This window comes from Rousettus aegyptiacus, unplaced genomic scaffold, assembly GCF_014176215.1.
Source record: "Rousettus aegyptiacus isolate mRouAeg1 unplaced genomic scaffold, mRouAeg1.p scaffold_m13_p_6, whole genome shotgun sequence".
Lineage (NCBI taxonomy): Eukaryota > Metazoa > Chordata > Mammalia > Chiroptera > Pteropodidae > Rousettus > Rousettus aegyptiacus.
Window position 1 is genome coordinate 33,267,276 of NW_023416309.1, and position 18,873 is coordinate 33,286,148.

The 18,873-nt window shown below is 41.7% G+C and overlaps 1 protein-coding gene across 1 annotated transcript in view; it reads left to right on the top strand.

Moving 5' to 3' along the window:
• Positions 1-290: 290 nt before the first annotated feature.
• The window catches only part of PCGF5 (polycomb group ring finger 5), a 103,117-nt gene continuing 84,534 nt past the window's right edge, over positions 291-18,873 (top strand). The window contains exon 1 of the mRNA XM_016151280.2: positions 291-392. The gene's annotated coding sequence lies outside the window, so the exon portion shown is untranslated. The remainder of the gene's footprint in view (positions 393-18,873) is intronic.

Sequence of the window (18,873 nt, forward strand, 5' to 3'; positions counted from 1 at the left end):
GCAGCGCAGGGCGCTCCGGGAGCTGCGCGGCGGCTGTTCGAGGAGGCCGGGCGGGCGGCGGCGAGAGGCTGTGCCCCAGTTTGTGTCCAATCAGGGAGTGCGGGCTGTGCCCGGAGCCGGGCAGCAATGCGTAAACAAACCCACGGCAACTCCTCCGCCCCCTCGGCGCGCTCGCCTCGCGCCCGCCGCCGCCGCCGGCTCCGCTCTCCTCGCGCCCGCCCGCTCGCCCGCCCGCCGGGCCGGCCCAGCCCCCAGCCCCGCGCCGCTCGCACCCTCGCCGCCCCGCCCCGCCCCCGCCGGCGCGGGCTCCCTCACCTACCGCCCCACGCGCGCGCGCTCGCGCACCACGCGCCCCGCGCCGCCCGCCTGGATCGTGGCCTCTCGAGAGCAAGGTAAGGGCGATGCGCGCGGATCCAGGCGGCTTCCCCGCGCGGCGCGGCCCGGGGAAGTTTCTGGCGTCGCTGTTTTCCGCTGGGCCGGGGGAGGCCCTGGGCGCCTAGCGAGCCTGGCGGGCGGGAGGGGACGGCGCGGCGCCCGGGGGTCACAAGTTGCCCATGCTGACATTGGTGCGGGCCGGCGGGCTGCGCTGCCGGGCGGGCGCCGCGCGGAGAGGGGCGGGCGGGCGGGCGGCGGGGCCGGGCGCGGTGCGGGCGAGGGAGGGCCCCGAGGAACTTTCTCCTCCCCGGAGGGGCTCCTTCCAGCCGCGGCCGCGGCCCCGCCGCAGGAGCAGCCGGCTCCCTGGCCAGAGGGAGACCATGAAATGTGTTTGAAGAAGCTGACGCAGTTGGTGACGCTCGCGGCTTCCTGACGGGGACCGGCCCCAGCAGAGCCTTCTCCGAGGAGGGACGAATCGAGTCGGCGCTCGGGCCCTGCCCGCGCCCGGGAGCCGCGCGTCCCGGCGCCTAGTTCGCGGGCCGTGGGCTGGGGGCGCGAGCATCTGGCCCCGGCCGGCGGACGGGCCCCGGCAGCGCGCGTCGCTTCCGTTTTGATTCGCTCGGGTTATTATATAAGATGTCACGGAAAGGAAAGGGGCGAGCGGGAGGCGCCTTGGGGAGGGAGCGTCGGTCTGCCCCGAGTGGCGGGAGGGGCCGTGGGCAGGGCCGGGCGGGGACCCACCTGTGCGCCCTCCGCGCCCCCTGCGGGCGCCGCCCGCGCGCATGCCGGGGGCGAGGTGGGGGTGGGGTGCCGAGGGGCGGACGGACGTGCCCGCTGCTCCCCTCCCGGGCCCGGGAACACTCCGGCGGCGTCCGAAACGTGCCTCTCCTTCCCGCCGCCTGGCCTGGGTCTACACGTTTCTGGCTCCAGGCGTTTGTACTTTGAAACATTTGTTTAATATTAAGGAAGCTGCGTGTGCGGCCGTCATAGTACGCCCGGAACGTGTGGCCGTGAGCTCAAGAGTGGTGAATGAATCATCGCCCCGCGGACCCGGCACCGATGATTCATGCGGGGTACACACGCGCGCGTATTCGCCGCGTGCCTCTGACCCAGGGACAGCGGCGCTTCTGCAGCGATGACGCCTGGAGAGGCGGAGAAGAGTTAATGCAAAAGGGTGGCGGTTTATTTTTTTCTCCCCTTCCACAATTTAGGGGAACTTCGGACATGTCAATCTCCCTAGATTTCCTGAGGCTTGTTTCATGTTCTTGGAATGGTTACAAGATTCCACCTGGCTGCATTAATGAGTCGGTGGAGGAGCGCTGATTCGCTGCAGGGCTGGGTCCTGTCTCATTCAGAATTTGGATAGTGTCAAGGTATTGGGCTCTGAAAGAATCCTTCTAGTAATTGGCTCTACTTAAGTGTTGCCAAAGTAATTAGCGAAAACTTAAAAAGTTAGTGGATCTTAAAAGCAACATAAGTGGTTCCAAAGTAGAGAAGTCCTATTTGAAGATTTAGGGTTTTTTTTTTTTTAAAAAAAATTTTTTTTAAGCTCAATACTAATAGGAACCTAGTTTGCCATTAGTACAGTACTTTTGATCACTGTGACCACCCTGAAAGACTAAGTAAACTCATTCCCACCCCACCACACGTGTAGGATTAAGAATAGTTTTCTCATCACTTAAGACTGCTCAGCAAGGCCCTCTTGATCATCTTAACTAGCTCTTTACCCCTCACTCCAAGAACCACCCCCTCCCTAGTCCTGTTTCATTTTCTTCATAGCAGTTCATCGCTATCTGAAATGATTTTATTTAGGTGTTCTTTAAGTCTTGTCTTTTTGCATCAGAATGTAAGCTCCACTATGGCAGGGATTTTTGCCTGTTTTGTTCAATGCTCTAACTTCAGCACCTAGAACTATGCCTGGCATATATTAGGTACTCGATATTTGTTGACTAGTGAATGAATCAATTCCATTTTCCTGTTTTCATGATAGGAATATCTTTGACAGTTGAAATTCAGTGCCTTTTGTGGGCAAGGCACTAAGATGGTACCATCCTAATTTTTTCTTCCAGTTCTTGATTGGTTTCCTCCACTGTGCTATTAACTTACAGCACAAGATGGTTTTGGACATCATATCCTAAGATGACGAGTATGAAGAAAGATAAGGCATGTGGAGGCTGGTTAAGAGAAAGTGTGTTACCTTATCAGTCAGTGGAAGATTAAAAATATTATCTGTGCTCATTGAAAAAAAAAGGTGCAGGATATTGAAATGGAATCAGCAAAGTCAAGTTTCCATACATAGTACTTTATATTTCTACTCATTTAAAATACTGATATTTCTATAGTCTTCTCTCCCCATTGCCTGTTCACCAACCTCAAACTGAGTTGCAGTTTGTGAAGGTCCCTAGTAGGTAGCATTTACTACGAAGTATTAATTAAATTAAATTAAATTAAATTAAATTAAATTAAATTAAATTAAATTAAATGAGTACAAGATTTATATCTGTGCAGAGGCCTGAACTCTGCTTTGTTAATGTCGATAACTCCACAGAAGAGTATAGAAATTACTTAGCATTATATTTTAAACACATTAAATGCATTGTAAAGAATTAAAGCTATAATAATAAGCCAATGACATAATGGAAGAACAATTTGAATGTCATGCTTCTTACTAGCTTTTAAGAGGAAAGACTTTGTATTATAAATAATAAACTTTGGAAACATACCAGTAATCTTTAATCTTGTAGTGGTATTTTAGAATTCAGTACCTTTAGAATCACTGCTAAAGAAAAATGGGCATCCATCCAGTACTTCTCTTTCCATAGCAGTAGCTGTGATCACTTTCAGAAATGTAATCTCGAGAGTGAATTCAGAGATAATAGAAATGAAAAGCTAAAAAAGACCTTGAGATTTCTTGGCACAGTTCATTCCATTTTACCAGTCCCTTTACTGAGGAAACTAAGGTACAGTGAGATGACTTGGCCAGGATGCAGTGTGAGGATGAGAAACAAGGGTCCTAACTTGTTGGAAGTCTCTGAATTAGCAAGAGCTCCTGTAGGCAGGGGAGGAGCAGTTCCTACCATTAGTTGATTGTCTGCCTCTTGTTTGTGAATTCTCAGAGAGTAGAACTTTATCTTATTCAAATTTGTACGCTCCCATGTGCCTTAGGCATCTAGGGGCTCAACAAATACTTGTTGAATGTGCTTGGACAAATATATTTTAAGTTGAAAATATACTTAAGAATCGAAAATGCAGGAAAACATATTTCTTGCAGGTTGAAATTTTCTGACAAGAAAGTCAGAATATTGGCAGTGATTAACCTTAGAACTTTTGTAGTAATGAAACTACTATTTAGTTTTCATGCCTTCAGGATTTCAAATAAAATGGCTTACAACTTATAAGTTTGCATGCTTGCTTAGTTAACATAATTATTCACTGGAGAAACAGGAGAGATACCTGATAGGTCTTGCCTCTGCCACAGTGTCCAATTAGAAAAGCCTAGACTTTACAGCCAGATAGAATCGGGGCTGACAAACAGGGCTGAGTCTTTTAGCAAGTTACCTAACTTTTGAGTGTTCTCTTATCTATAAAGGGCAGGGGGAGGGGGGAGGTAACACCACTTAACTATGATGGGTTGTTGTGAGACTGAGATAACAAATATAAAGTGCCTGGTGTACAATAGTCCTTAATAAATGGTAACAGCTATAATTATAACTTCTGATTTATGTGACCATGGGAACAGTTTTATCTCAAAGCTTCAGTTTTCTCAACTGGAGAATTGGTGGTTGGGATGAGAGGAGGGGAATTAAATGATCTCTAAGGTTTTGTCCATCTCTGTAGTTTAAGGAACCAACAAAGAATGCACAATTGTCTGGCAATTTCAGTTTAAATAAAGTGATTCTTATTGATCTAACAAGAGAAACTGCAAAAATGGTTAGTTTCTAGGCCTTCCTAAGAATTTAGCATAATTAACTTTGATGATATTAAGTGCATTTTCATTATTTTATATGCCATACAATGTATGCAAAGTTAATTTGAATATTTCAACATCTCCGCTTACCATATACAAGGCAGTAGAAGGGGAAATAGGTTAATCAGACACTAGCACCCTTTCTTGAAAGGCTTAAGAGTCGTGTAGGGAGTGTATGACAGGAAACCAAAGGCTGTATTCCATGGAATACAGGCAAAAAGAAAATGCTTTTTGATTTCAGAGAAGGGAAAATCAGAGAAGACTTAATTAAGGAATCTTGAGCAAAGCCTTAAGGAATTGGTAGGACATTAGCTGGCAGAGATGTAGGAACCAGCCTGTACTAAAACTTGAAGGAAAGGCTGTATAAGCATATCCAGGAATGGAGGGGAATGTGCTTAAGCTGGGGGGTGGGGAGGAACCTGGAGTCAGGATAGTGGGACAGAAGGCTGCACGGCAAGGTTAGGACCATATTGTGAAGAGCTTGAGTGCTGGGCAAAAGAGCCTGTTTAGTAAGCAGTAGCTAACTATCAAATATATTTTAAGTGGGGAAATGATGTGATTAAAGCTCTGCTTTAAGAAAATTAATCTGTGTCAGGGAGCCATGGGTAGTCCCAGTAAGGAAGCTATTAAAATAGTCACCAGAAGAGAAACAATGAGAACCTAAATTAGGATGGGGGCTGGTGGGTTAGGTGTGGCACTGTAGAAGTAAACGCAACTGGACTTGTTGACTAATTGGATGAGGGAGTTGAGGGAGAAGGCAAAGACTGAAGCTGAGTGACTTTGGATGGTAATGGCAGGAATTGAAATAGTCAAGAAGGGCCATTAGTAAAGGCACCTGCAAGTAGTGTGCAGTCAGCAAATATTTATAATTAACGGAAGTAATTCTAAGTTTGGATTTGGGTATGTTGATGTTTTTGTGCCTATGGACAATCCAGATGGATGAGAGCCATTCAAAATAAAGGAAGATGTGGGGTCATCCTTATAAAGGGGGATTAGTGAAGCTGTGAGAAGGGTTCAGAGTGTGGGAGAGAAGTAAAAGGCCAGGGCAAGGCTTGGAAAACGAATATTTGTGCACTTCAAAGGAGAGACAGATAGAGGCTGGTAGAATCCTGAGAAGAAAGAAGCAGGAGGACATCAAGGAAAAGATCAGATTTTTAAAAAGTGAGAAAGAATTTGGAGGAGGCTGATAGGGTAGAAGGGTTGAGATTGAAAACTAGGAAAATTTCATTAGATTTATCAATGAGACCGGTGTCAGTTGCCTTTGAGGATCAGGGTCAGTGGGCATTGGAGACAGGAGTTAGTCAGGTACCTGGGGAGTGTCCGGACGGGCAGGAAATGGAGAGAGTTAGTGTGAGCTATGATTGGACTGTGAACATCTAAGAGGACAATGACTTGAGGTGATGAGCATTTCAGTGAAACTGTCTTAAAAACAAAACCATAAGAAAGGCCTAAGAATGCTGTGGCTGTCAGAGGAAAGGACAGAACTGAAGATCAAGAGAGGGAGTGGGAGGGTGATTAGTGTACCAGGCCCTCCACAAGTAGGAGGGATAGAAGCAAGGTAGGGTGACCATACATCCGGATTGCCGGGGGCTGTCTCGGTCCAAAACTGTAACCCCAGTTTAGTTATGGGGTAATATTCGAATAAATAGTTGGACAAATGATGCCCATTTTTTTCTAAAAGAAAGTCTCTTGTTGAATAATAAATTATTTGAATAATAAATGAAATGACACAGGTGTAGTTTTTCATAGAAAAACAGATGTAACATGGAGGGAAAAAGAGGTTAAATGAAGGCAAAGAGAAACCGAGATTACAGAGGAAAGTTGGAAGCCGGGAGGGAGGATGGCTGCTTTTGAAATGGGTTGGTGCCCTTTTGTGGCTGCAAGTAATTTGGGAATGAGGGATAAAGTCGGAAGGTAGATAAAGGTGGAAAGGGTTCAGGGTAGTTGTGGATCTGAGTGTGACAGGGAGTCAACAGAGGACGAGCACCTGACAAGTTGCTAAAAGGCCTTCGCCTTGTGATAGAACAGATCTTCTCCGCATTTATTACTTTCTCCAACAGTGCTCAGGAAGCTGGAAATGGAGATGGTGTGAGTATCCCTGAAACTGCCAACTCCATATGGGTCCTCAGGAAGGAACGTGAGTGTCGAGGGGCTGGGAGAGCGAGCGGGAGATGTGAGCTCCGAATGCATGGCAGCTGGTTCAGCAAGCATGAGGGAAAGGGAGAAATGGCAGTATGGAGGGGTGCTTCTGGGTCTAGTGGCAGAGGGTATGAGGAGCTTTCAGAGCATCTTATTGTAGAGGGGTCGGGTATGAGTGATGATGTGAATTCAAAGTGTGGCTAAACTTGAGGATGGCGAAGTGACACAGGCATGAAGTAGAAGGAACCGTGAGGCTAACTAAGGTTTCTATATCAATGCCAGTGTCTGTTTTAAAAATTCTGGAATATATTTATTAAAGCCTTTCTGAGCTTTTAGTTTATAAAGTTGGAAAGTACCTTAACGAGAGGGAAGTTATTTCTTCATTTAAAAGATGAGGAAGCTAAAATCTTCTAAAGACTTTCTAGAATGATTGTGACTTGCCCAGATCTCAGACATGTGGCAGAGCTGGCTCTGGAAAGAACCAGAATCCCGAAATCTCAGTTCAGTATTGCCCTCTAAGGCAGAAAAAGTAATTCAAGTATCCATTGAACAAAATCTTAGAAAGGTTCTCACCATACAGCTCGCCACTGCTCTTAGAACACCAGTGTTTGTGGGCACAGAAATCCACTGAGGAGACCTGTGGAATTGAGTCCATGTGCTCTGACTTCTAATTAAAAGTCAAGTAATGGCATCTTTAAGGAAGAACTGTGGAAAACACCAGTTCTTCCCCACCAATCAAAAAAAATGTGAGAATCAGTAGATAGACAAAATAGTAATTTCATTATTGATGAAGTCTAGATCAGAAGACATAGCTTGGTATGAAGCCCGAAATAATCTTGGGCAACCTCTGTACCTTTTAGAACAACCTACTGTGTGGAAAGTTTGAGGCCACGGAGCAGAAATACCCAGGTTTCTGTCTTTCATTGTTCAGGTAGAGAGAAAGAAAAAGAGACTAAATCTCTCATGTCTGATATCTTTGATAGACAAACTCCTCCCACTTGAGAACTGAGAAACAGATGTGTGGCTGTTACACACCAACCAACTAAATTACTCCACCTCTGTGGGGAAGAATTTGGTTTAGGGCAAGAAGATGAGTGGATCCAGAATATCCCTCCTTTGGAAAAGAAACTTAGTCAGAAAGTGGCACTTGTTCCCCTTGAACATAAGGTTATCGAACACTTAAATCTTTGTTTGCATTTGAGTTAAACTTCTGAGGCAGCAGGTGCCTTTTTTATGTTAACTAGTAGTTTGTGTAATGACTCAGAGTGGTTTGAGCATGCGTCCATCGTCCATCGTCCAACGTTAATCAGTTTCACAGTCATACCCATTGGGTCTTTTCCTTCCTTCCTAGGAGTCTCAGGAAACACAGCTGTCATAGCAGAGACCATCAGTTTTGATATCATGTTTTTGAATTCAGAACTTTGGAAAAGTGAAAAGTCTTTTCTCATCATAAAATGTTTAAGGAGCCCTTAATTGGAGACATGACACTTGGAATTAGTCCTGATTCTGTCACTATCAGCAACTCTTAACTATTAAGTACCTCAGTTTCCTCATCTGCAGCATGGGGAAAAAAACAGTATCAGCTTTATTTTCCAGGTATTTGTTGTGAAAACTCTTTGCAAATAAATGGTATTATGCAAAGGTATCAGTATTATCATAAGGGATGCAAGGTAAACTATGAAGTTTAAGTGCTTTTCTTTTAATAAAGGGTTCCAAATAAAGCAACTAAGATGACTAATGTAATTTGATGGGATTCTGGTTTAGGCACATAAAGGAAATGATGATGACTTTTCTCCCTTTATCCATGTCAATGTGTGTAATAATTCTGGCTAAGTGGGGTTAAAGCACTGTTTCATGGCAAATGAAATTCTGCTTTTTTAATTTATTTCTCTTTTAACTGTTAAGTTTTTTTTAATTATAAAATACAACACATATAACTTTTGAAATGTAAATGTACAGTTCAAAGAATTATTAAAAAGTGAACATCCCTGTAACTACTACCCAGCTAAAGAAATATAACAATTTAATTTTTTCCCCCAGAGGAATCATTTTTCTTTGTTAGATGCTTGGTTTTCTGTTCAGGGAAGTGAAGAGTAGTAGCAGGAGGCAATAACAAGTATTGATGGTCCAGAATATGTGCGCCTTCTGAGTGGAATTAGATTAAAGGTGTAATGTAGGTTTTTCCTTATTTTGACTAGTTATTTCTTATTTCTGTGACTGTAGGACAAGTCTTAGGTTTTTAGCCTTATAGATCAAAATCTACGGGTTAGGAGTCTTCAGATTTCTGTCTTTGGAAAGGAGTGAAAAAGTGATCCTTTAGATGTGAGAAAAGTCCTCATGCTTAATTAAAAAAAAAAGTTCTTATTATCCCTCTTTTGCCTGTCTTTAGAGGAAAAACAGCTATGATTCCAGTACTGATGCTGACTTTGTGCAGCAGTCAAAGGTCTTCTTGGAAAGGACTTGATCATTATCAAGGCAAATACCTTTCTGCTCAGGCCACCATAGGCTAGATTTGAAGTGGCAAAAAGTCAAAGAAAACAGCTTTGGTGAATGAAAGTTTGTATTTTCTTTGTTTAATTATAATGCAGTGTTCTAAATTCTATCATCTTTTGGGACTAAATTAATGCATCGACAAATCAAAAGTCTTTCATAGTGTCCAGAAAAGGATTCTCTTGAATAAGTTTTTTTTTTTTATGATTAAAAAAGAAAATGATCGTAAACATTAAAATAATTGGAAAAGTATCTCAGCTAATCAGGCATGTCTATAAAAAGAGAAAAATTATGAATGTTTAAAAACTCGATAAAGGCTCATCTTTTGGGACAGTTTCTGTGTCGTAAGATTTAGATATTGGGGTTTTAGGTGAGCATTTGGTGGACTGAACATGCGCTTACTGCCAGCCCTTCCCGAAACACACTGTTGAGATGGTAAACCTTAGAGGGGTCAAGAGCAGCCAGGAAATACCAGCCAATACCAGCCAATTTTTGGAGGATGAAATGCAAACAGACCTGTAGCAACTATAACTTAGTATAGTGGAGAATTTGATATTTTAGTGCCCTTAAAGGAAGTTGGGAATAGATCCTAGGAAGAAACAGCCAATTTATCCTCCAGAATCCCAGAAAGGCTCTGGAATTAGAGCCTTTGAAGGTGGGGGCATGGGGAGGGGGAGGGGGAAGAAGGTGCTAGTGATAAGGAATTGACTGAAGTCAATAAAAGGAGCCAGACCAGACCCTCAGTTCACTTCCCTCATCCCATATGGTAAGATGAAGTTCTTTCTAGAGACTAGACATTTTTTCTCTGGCGAGATTGAAGTAAATGAACTGTTCTGGATTTAGAGATACCAGGCAAAAAAGAGGGGAAGGGTGAAATGCTCAACTGAAAACAGGAATTTAATGAAATTATGCCTGCCAAACAGTGAGACCCTATGCTCGTTTCACCCCCCTGAATCCCAGAATAACCAGGTAATTACCAACTCAGGCAGAATATTGAAAGACTCTTCTCTGGAAAAAATGAAAAGCCCTAGAAAAAAGGCCTACAGATACTGACATTTGAGGTTCTTCAATGCCAACACTGACATACTACCCATTCCTTCTACAGTGAATCCACTAGTCAACCACCCTACTTCCTCTGCTCCACAAACACGGAACTTGCAATCAGCTTTTTAATGCCTTACTCTTAAATACAACTAGATAGTCCACGAATATGAGACATTTAGAACATTAAAAATAAAAAGACAGAAACTAGAACAAATGAGAAAACATCATGGAGGAAACAGAAATGCAAGGAGAAGAAAAATGAAAATAATCAAAACCAACCCACATATAATTAATGTAATAAGATGGGACTATAAAAATGTAATAATAAGATAAAGATATTGGAAATTAAAATTAAGATGGCAAAAAGGATCATTGGAACGACCAGAAGATAAAGTAGAAATGGAAGCAGAAAGATAGAAAAAGGAGAGAAGAAACAGAATTAGAGGATCAGTTCAGCAGGCATTAAATCATACTAATAAGAGTTCTAGAAAGAAACTACAGAGAAAAGGGAGAGGTGATTACCCGAGAAGTAATAAAAGAATTTTCACAGAATAGAGTACATACATTTATAGATTAAAAGGTTTCACAAAATAGGAGAATGAATGAAAAAAGATTCACACAACCAATGCATAAAACATCACTGTAAAACTTCAAGATACTAAGGAAAATGGGAATATTCTAGATCCTATGGTGGGGTAGGGAGGGACCTGAGATCATATACACAAAGATTGGGAATTGGAATGGCACCTAATTTCTTAACAGCAGCCCTGAAAGCCAGACAATGGATTAATTATTGCAGAATTCTGAGGGAAATTATTTTGGATCCAGAATTTCCAGTACAGACTGTTAAGTGGGCATAAACCAAGAAAGAAGAATATGTGGGATTCTGGAAACAGGGAGTCAAACACAGGAGAAAAGCAAAAGAAAAGTCTAAGATGACAGTGAAGAGAAATTTTAAGATGACAGCAATGCAGTAGGCCTAGGGAGAAGCCAGTCCAGATCAAAAAATGGGGAAGATCACTGCGGGAGTTTCCAAGTGAAAACAAAAAATGGGTAGACGATCTGATACATTTGACCAAGTGTAGAAGATTCTTCTGAGGGGCTTTCCAGTAAATTTTAAAAGGGTCAGTTATAAAGTCCAGACAAATAAATAGCACAAGGAAAGACACACAGTGAAATTGGCTCAGCAGATATTAATATTTGCATAGGTCATAATGATATAAGTCACTGGTGTACTAGGGTATAAGACTAAGCTGCCGTAATAGAGACTCCACAAGATTGTTTTACTTAAAGAACAAAGACATTTATTTTTATTTCATGACAGTTCAAGGATGAGTATTTCAAGTGAGTTGATGTCTCTGCTCCTTGCAGCTGTTCAGGAACCCAGATTTCTTCCATTGTGCTACTCTGCCATCCTCTAAGACATTGTCCTGGTCTGCTTGATCAAAATCTGGTGGCAGAATATCCAGGTTCCAGTTCATGAGAAGAGGATAGAACAATGAGGAGCAAAGGTTTAAGGCCCAAGCCTGTAAGTGGCACACATCACTTTCATATTCCAGTGGCAAAAGTTTAATCACATGGTCACACATAGGGACAATAAGGACGATATTCCAAATGTTTAACGAGTGGTAGCCCAGATACTGATCAGTGAGAACATAGGCTTGCTGTGGGAGAGCTCTGGAAGCTCCCTGCTCCATCATTTAGCCCTTCGTTTGCAAGATTATGGGAAATGGTGGTAAGAGGTCTGTAGGCAGGTTCGAAGTCAGCTTGAGTAGCATCCACTGACCAGGCAGTATGGATATATTTTAATAACAATTGATACAATGGTACTAAGACAGACTGAATATCAACTTTGACCATACATGATTACAAGAGAGGCTGGGACAAAATGGTGACATATTAGAAAACTGGAAGAGGATAAGCTAGGGCATAAGAGGACATCAGTAATTATATGAATTACTAAATTAAAGCTGAAAAGTAACATATCAAGAAATATAAGTATACGTGTTATTTAGGAATATGTAATATACAAAGAGCTAGCTATATGTTTTTAAAGTTCCTTGCCTTTGGCAAGGGGGTTTGAGAGTGAGAGGAGAGGCGACAGGTTACTGCTCTGTTTTCATTTTAAGCCTGGTAGTACTGAGTTTTTAAAAATTTGCATGGTTGTGTTGATAAAAATAAAATTAGTAGGGAAAAAAAGTAATGCAGTACTAATAGATGGATTAGAGGATGATTTGCATGGATCTAGAGCTGTAAATATATATGCATATTAGAAGGTAAGAAATGTTTTGAAGTTAAACTCCTTCACAACTGTGATTCCAGCCCTACTCTGTCTCAGAATCATTTCAGAGAGCTTTTAAGAAGTTCAGATGACTCTCTTCATCCCAGGATTCTCACTCATTTGGCTTTAGTGAGCCCCAGGAAACGGATCATTTTTAAAAGAACCTCAGCTGTTTCTGATGTATAGGTAGGGCTGACTCCTGGCGAAGTAGTTTAAACACCTGTGCTTCATAAATTTTTCCTATCCTCTCTCACTGTTTCTGCTTCAAGTCAGATCTTCTCTGTATTTCTATTCTGAATGAATGTGATCTATTCTGGGTCAGAAGAGTAGGAGGAGAGAAAGGGAGAGATATGGGAGAGGTCATTTGGATGATTGTGAATAATGAGAATGGCCGTACAGAGAGCCATATATGTTTCCTTTTTTTTTTTTGGCAGAAACTACTTTAATTGATGACCTTGTCTTGAATTTCTAATGGAGTAATTTTAAAGCTCAAGTCGAAGTAAATTTGAAACTAACATTTTGTTATTTCTTTACCTTCAGCGTTGCCTCTTGGGGCTAAATCACTTTCAGATTGTCCTCAAGTTCTTTTATCTCCCCTGGGTTTTGCCCCTGACACTCCCAGCTGTGGTCTACCAGAGGTTCACCAACAGCAGCATTTCCATTCTGTGCCTGGGATCACCAACAGTTTTCATAGTTCTTTCATTTTCTGCGAGGGAATTCTTAGAAAGGTGATTAGCCAGCAAGAGATGAAGGAATACAAGAAGTCTATAATTTCTCAAAGTTAGCGGTCTCATTACATCGGCCTTTGACTAAAGAGATTTTGTATACCTAAAAGAAGAAATGTCTGTTGTGGGAATGAGGGAGACATTTTAGTCCTCAGGGAAAAACTACCTTAAAAAAATTTTATCTAACTTAAGATTTTTAAAAATCTCAATATTTACAGACATAAAGTTTCCTTTATACTTTTCCCCAGTTCCATTCCCTGCCTCCCTAGGGTCAGCCACTTTTGTGAATGAGGTATATCAGTGATCTCTTTGTAACTGTTTCACATCAAGCCCATGCCTTGCTGCATACAGTGATAGAACTCACCTCTAGCATTCCGTCCAGTGTATAGGGAACTGTTCTGGCTGGTTTCTGAGGGATTACCTTATACCTAATATATTTATACAGCTGAACCAAAGTGATCTTTAAGGTGAGGGATTGAGTCATCTCATCAATGAGTCTTATTTAGAACTTCCCCACTTAGTGCCAGACTCTTCCAGTCCAGTGCTTCTCAACAAATCACTGGGGATGGCATCACATTGCAAATTCGCTTGATCTCAGGTGGGACCTGAGAGTCTGCATTTCTAATAAGCTTCTAGAGGCTGCTGCTGGTGCATAGGCCACAGTTAGAAAAACAAGATTCTGGCTAATGCTTCTCAACCATGGTTGCTCTATACTGTCATCTGGGGGCTAAGGTGAGGCCCAGATGTGATAGGTGTGTGTGTGTGTGTGTGTGTGTGTGTGTGTGTGTGTGTGTATTAACTCCCCAAATGATACTAATGTGCAAATAGGATTGAGAACCACTGTCACGAGCTCTGTACACTTTTGCCGTGACTCAGGTAAAGCTCTTCATATATGGATTTTGTAGTAATCTGGGAAGCATCTTATAGAGCCTCTATGATATGGATACACCTGCTTTATGGATAAGGTCCATGGAGAAGGGATCCTCTTAGATTGGTAAGTTCCCGGAGGTGAGGTGGAGGCGTCTATCAGAGGGCACACATGAAAGGAGGAAGAAAAGGCCCTTTCGTTAAAACCCAGATGTCATCTGATATAGGAAGGATATTTGAAGTGATGAGAAAATACAAAGTTGATATCTGGTGTCTCTTTATTCAAGAAAGAGGTCCTTCCTTTTTCTACATCCTTTGAGTAAGAGATCATAGGAACATTATATTATAAACTTCGATGCTTTATGGCTTTCCAGAGAAGTCTATAAATTTACTTCTTATTATCCCTATGTATATGTTTATCTATAAATATTTGGAATCCTCTCCTCTACCTCGTCACCATTCAGTCATAAAATAGGCCTTCGATTTTATTTTCTTAACATGATCTTGTCTATCTCATGGCGGTTAGCTTCAGTTAATTCTTATTTACATGAACTTCCTCCCTGGACTTCGCTCTTCTCCAGTCTTGCCCCTTATAGTCCTTCTGCCAGAGTCTTCTCTGGTGCAGGTAAATCTCTGCCTGAGGATAAGTCCAAACTTTCCAGAGTGTCATGTAGAACCTTCCGACCTGGCCCTACCTTTTCTCTACTTCGTCACCTATTACCTCCCTGTTTATTCATTTCTTAGCTGAAGTTGAGGACTGGGGAGAAAATATTGGAGGCTCAAAAGAAAGGTAAAGCCCTGATATAGTGGTTCAGGAGAATGGGAGAGTAGATAGCACGAGGGACATGAGGTATGATTGCCGGGCAGCAGTGACCGTCTCCTGAAGCAGGTAGCAGTGGGTGTGAAGTGAGACCACCAGCATTGGCTGCAGGGATTCAGGTGGGGAGGAGGTGGAGCCTTGCATTCTGCCAGTTCCCTGACTAAGCGATTCCACGTTGTGTCTCTACTTTTGCTTGTCCTGGGTCCTCCATCTGAAATGCATCTCTTACCTTATTTGCCTGGAAAGATCCTTCTCTTTCCTTAAGAAACCCCGTTGATAATTTTCTCCTCTTTCTAGACATTCTCTCATTACCTGCATGGTATTTGCTCATCTCCTTGCTTTCTATCCCCATTTCCATTAACCAGCCACTATTATTGCACTTACAACACCGAGGCAAGTACCTGTTCATACCTGTCTACTATACTGTGAACTCAGCAAGGGCAAGGATGCGATCTTTTGGTATCCCAGTTCATAAGACCGTGCCTGGCACGTAGTGGACACATATAGTAAATACAGGACAAATCAGTACAAGATTTCTCTGTAAAGTGTTGAGAATCGGTTCTTACTAGATAAGGATCATTTTAAAATGAATTCCACCTAGTAGTATATGACATGAAAAACCGTTGCCTTAATTTTAAATTTGATCTCTCTCTACCAAATATCCAAGTTAGTAACATCTTTCCAAATATACATATATATGTATATGTGTATATATGTGTGTATACATACATACATACCTACATGAAAATGGAAGAAAGTTAAAGAGATCAAAGAGCAAGAATTTAAATGTCTGAGATTACAAACTTCATAGAGTCCTGCACGATGCACATGGCTTATCTGTTCTCTTTCACACAGGCCTCCTTGTCTAGTGGGAAACAGGTTAAAACCTGAAAAAAACCTATTAGCCAGTATTGAACACATCTATATTTCCAAGTTTAATGAAGCTATGAATAAAAAAATGTAATTTTCAAAAGGTTTTTCCCAATCATGTAGAAACATATGGAGATTTTAACTGCCAAAACAATTTCATATAGTTGACGAATGAATAAAACTCAGAGAGAAATTAAGAGGTATCTTTTTTCTTAGGTAATGCTTTTTCCTTAGGAGTAAGGGGACTTGAGTTCTGTCATGGTGTGTCATTAAAGGACTGTGTTGTCAGCCAATCTTTCCCACCTCTTTAAGTTTTAGTTTCTCCATGTATAAAATATGAGATTTGGTCTAAATTATTACCAAGGTCATTTTGAATCATCTGTGATTCTGGAAAGTTATGAAACACAGCCAGTAACCATGGTGAGGAAAGTTGATTGGTGACTCCAAAAATAGACTTATTTTCTCCTTTTCTCCTTCTGCATAACATTGATGCTCACTCATTGAGTAAATCACTGTGCGTACTGCCATAATAAACCAATTTCTTCATTTTTTTTTAATGCCAAGTGTTCAAAAGTAAATGAAAGATGGTCTTAAATACTAAACAAACAAGCTCTTGTCTCTTGTTTTAAATATAGACCTGAGTTATTGTGCTCTTTTGCATTCCTATTGTAGGTATTCAGAAAGCAGAAGGTGATGATTTGGTAAATTTGGAAACTATTTCTCATGAGTTCCTGCTGTCTTTTGCATTTGTGTGAGAACCCCATTCAGAATATGTCTTATTTATTCTTCCCTTAAAATATGCTTTCCTTCATTTTTGCTTTTCTGCTGGCAGCAAGTCCATATCTATAAATACTTACAGATTTTGTCAAGATCCTTCTGTTGGCATATAGGTAATCTAGTTAGACATTATTACGTTTTATCCCTAAGCCCTTTGATTTCTTGATGTGTTGCATCATACACCTGTAGTCAGTGCAGCGATGTCCTAAGGGATCCTCCTCAAATCGCTGTGAGGTTGCAAAGTCTGTGGCCATTCCATGCTCCTCAGGGACTGTCCCCTGCCTAGAACATTCCACCTGAATTGAGATGTCTTGACCTAGTTGGGCCAGGTACAGTGCTGGTAGGCAGAGTCTCCTTGTCTGTGGGATCCATACAGCATTCAGCCCTTGGAAGCATAGAATCAGCTTGTTAAATTAACATTTTAAATGCTGTAGAAATAACAGAAATTTAGTTTTTACTTTCTTTATTCTGTAATGATATATATCTGTATAATATATGTCATATCATTTGACTAGCTGTGTGAGGTTAAACAAGTCACTTACCCTCTCTGAGCCTCAGCTTCCTCCTCTATACAGTTTGGATTTGATTCTGAAATGCTTTTGGTTCCAAATTTCTTTTATTATTATTTTTTACTTTATAGCCTTGTCATCCTCTCTTCAACCCTAAACTGATCGATGGCAATCTTAAGTCTTAAACTTCAACAAACCTCAGTCTTTTCTCCTGGTACTCTCTCAAAGCAGTATGGTTCATTTTCCACTCCACGAGAATTTGTAGAGATTTAACAAAGCTTTTATGATGATTTTATTCCATTTATTTGTGTGTGTACATTTTGAAACCAGACTGACTCAAAAACTCAATTGGTTTTGCTTGCATACCTGCATAAAAATAAAGCGTTCTTATTTTTATAGAAATAATAAACTTTTTTCAACAAGAATAGCTGTTTGTCTTTATTAATGAGAACTGAGCTAGTCAGATTCTCTTGACCTTAGCTATGGGGCATTATTAAGGGATCAGTTCCTTAATATTTAGCTATATTTCTCATCATTAATTAAGAATCATTGTTTTTAAACTGTTAAAAAAAAACGATCTGTGGAACTAGGGTTAGAGAATGTTCTAGGATAAGGTAAATTTCTTTGTTCATTCAAGAAATGCACACTAAGTGCCTTGCTAAGGAGTCCGTGGATTATCAGAGGACAAAACAAAGATCCTCGATGTAAAGGAGTTATTTTCTAGCAGGGGAAGACAAACAACAATGTCAATTAATTAAGTTCCTTAGCAAAAAGGACTTTCCAGCTTTACCTGAAGTTACAGACCTTAGTACATAGAGATAATCCTGGATTAATCATGTGGCCCAATCTAATCAATGATCCCTTAAAAGCAGACTAGTGGTTTGAGTCAGAAAGATGTGGCTGAAGTTGTAGTAGTTCAAAATGTGTGAGAGGCTCAACCCAGAAATGCTGGAGGAGGCAACGTGGACAGCATGAGAAGGAAGGAAGGCAGCCTTGTGGAGCAAAGACCAGCCTCTGACCGAAAGCCAGCAAGGAAACAGGGCTTCAGTCCTGTAGCTGCAAAAAAAAAAAAAAAAAAAAAAAAAATGAATTCAACCAACAATCTGAATAAGCCTGGAAGCAGATTTATCCCCAGCGCCTCCAAAAAGGAATGCAGCCCTGCTGAGACTCTGAGCTGTGCCCCAATTTAGCCACACTGTATCTAGTCTTCTGACCTGCAGAACTATGAGAGATTAAATGGGTGTGGCTTCAAACCACTAAATCTGTAGTAATTGCTCATGGCAGCAAGAGGAAACTAATCCAGGGGACGAGAAATTAGTTGAGGATGTCAGGGATAGAGTGTTCCAGGCAGAGAGAACAAGGAGAGCTAAGTTCTAAAGTGAGTGTTGGAGAGAGAGCACATGGCCATTGTGGCTGGAGTGGAGAGAGCAAGGGGATGAGTGTTAGGAGATGAGGTCAGAAAGGACTCTGGTGGAGGGTGGAGACATAAAGGGCTTTGGCTTTTATTCCAAGTGAGCTAGGGATTCGTCATAGCATTTTGATCGGAAAAGCAATATAATTTGACTTAATTTTTAAAAGAATCCTACTGGCTGCTCTGAAAGTAGGACTGTAGGGGAGAAGCTGGGATACCATTAGGAAGTGATAGCAGGAATCCTGATGCAAGGTGGTGATGGCGTAGTGGTAGTGGAGGTGATAACTGGTCACATTCTAGATGTATCTTGAAGATCAAGTCTATATACTTGTGGCTTAGAAGTAGTACATGAGAGAGAGAAGTCAAAGATGATTCCATTTCTGTAGGTAAGTGGGAAGACAAAGTTATCATCAACTCAGGTCTGGAGAGCTGTGAGTGGAGGAGACCTGAGTGGAGGGCAAAATTGGAGTTTGGACATTCCAAGGATGAGATGTCTATTAATAATCCATTTGGAGAAGCAGAGTATAGTAGGCAGAATAATAGATGTTCACATCCTGATCACCAGAATATGTCACCTTAGGTAGCAAAAGGGACTTTG